General features: G+C 43.0%; 1 pseudogene; it reads left to right on the forward strand.

The window, feature by feature from the left end:
- Positions 1–1,253: 1,253 nt before the first annotated feature.
- Positions 1,254–1,371, forward strand: LOC124555370 (annotated as a pseudogene).
- The last annotated feature ends 341 nt before the right edge of the window (positions 1,372–1,712 follow it).

The raw sequence follows: 1,712 nt of genomic DNA on the forward strand, positions 1-1,712 counted from the left end.
CACAGGGAGCGAAAGGCTATTTACAATTTGTACAGAAACCACATGGTAGTTATGAGAGTCGAGGGACATGAAAGGGAAGCAGTGGTTGGGATGGGAGTGAGACAGGGTTGTAGCCTGTCCCCGATGTTATTCAATCTGTATATTGAGCAAGCAGTAAAGGAAACAAAAGAAAAATTCGGAGTAGGTATTAAAATCCATGGAGAAGAAATAAAAACTTTGAAGTTCGTCGATGACATTGTAATTCTGTCAGAGACAGCAAAGGACTTGGAAGAGCAGTTGAACGGAATGGACAGTGTTTTGAAAGGAGGGTATAAGATGAACATCAACAAAAGCAAAACGAGGATAATGGAATGTAGTCGAATTAAGTCGGGTGATGCTGGGGGAATTAGATTAGTAGTAAAGGAGTTTTGCTATTTGGGGAGCAAATTAACTGATGATGGTCGAAGTAGAGACGATATAAAATGCAGACTGGCAATGATAAGGAAAGCGTTTCTGAAGAAGAGAAATTTGTTAACATCGAGTATAGATTTAAGTGTCAGGAAGTCGTTTCTGAAAGTATTTGTATGGAGTGTAGCCATGTATGGAAGTGAAACATGGACGATAAACAGTTTGGACAAGAAGAGAATAGAAGCTTTCGAAATGTGGTGCTACAGAAGAATGCTGAAGATTAGATGGGTAGATCACATATCTAATGAAGGAGGTATTGAATAGAATTGGGGAGAAGAGGAGTTTGTGGCGCAACTTGACCAGAAGAAGGGATCGGTTGGTAGGACATGTTCTGAGGCATCAAGGGATCGCCAATTTAGTATTGGAGGGCAGCGTTGAGGGTAAAAATCGTAGAGGGAGACCAAGTGATGAATACACTAAGCAGGTTCAGAAGGATGTAGGCTGCAGTAGGTACTGGGAGATGAAGAAGCTTGCACAGGATAAAGTAGCATGGAGAGCTGCATCAAACCAGTCTCAGGACTGAAGACCACAACAACAACAACAATGTAAATTGGACATTGGTATGTAAACATTTGTAATGTATAAAGGGATTTTAATCTACAATAAATGTATAAGCAGAAACAACATTTATAATTTTGTAGTTACTAGCTCCCTTAATCATTCATTTATGTTTATGCTGTAATTTATATATTAAAGAGCAAGAAAGAGGAAATAACATCACAATTAAGGGATCCTAAGATCTGCTTCAGGGAGTAGTCAGACAGGGCCAAATCTTGATTTTTGCGTTCCGTATTTTCCGTTGCAAAGGTAACCGCCTTACCGCAGTGGATACACCGGTACCCGTCAGATCACCGAAGTTAAGCGCTGTCGGGCGTGGCCGGCACTTGGATGGGTGACCATCCAGGCCGCCATGCGCTGTTGTCATTCTTCGGGGTACACTCAGTCTCGTGATGCCAATTGAGGAGCTACTCGACCGAATAGTAGCGGCTCCGTTCAAAGAAAACCATCGTAACGAGTGGGAGAGTGGTGTGCTGACCACATGCCCCTTCTATCCGCATCGTTATCTGAGGATGACACGGCGGTCGGATGGTCCCGATGGACCACTTGTGGCCTGCAGACGGAGTGCTGTTTTTCCGTTGCGCGCATTCATTTTACACCCTTCTACAGTAGTATCTTATAACATACCCGGCTCATACAATTACAGTTGGTGGTACGTTAATTTACCTTCGCTATGTTGGCGAAAATGCATGTGTGATTGCGGAGGT

This window comes from Schistocerca americana, chromosome 1 (assembly GCF_021461395.2).
Source record: "Schistocerca americana isolate TAMUIC-IGC-003095 chromosome 1, iqSchAmer2.1, whole genome shotgun sequence".
NCBI classification, from domain to species: domain Eukaryota; kingdom Metazoa; phylum Arthropoda; class Insecta; order Orthoptera; family Acrididae; genus Schistocerca; species Schistocerca americana.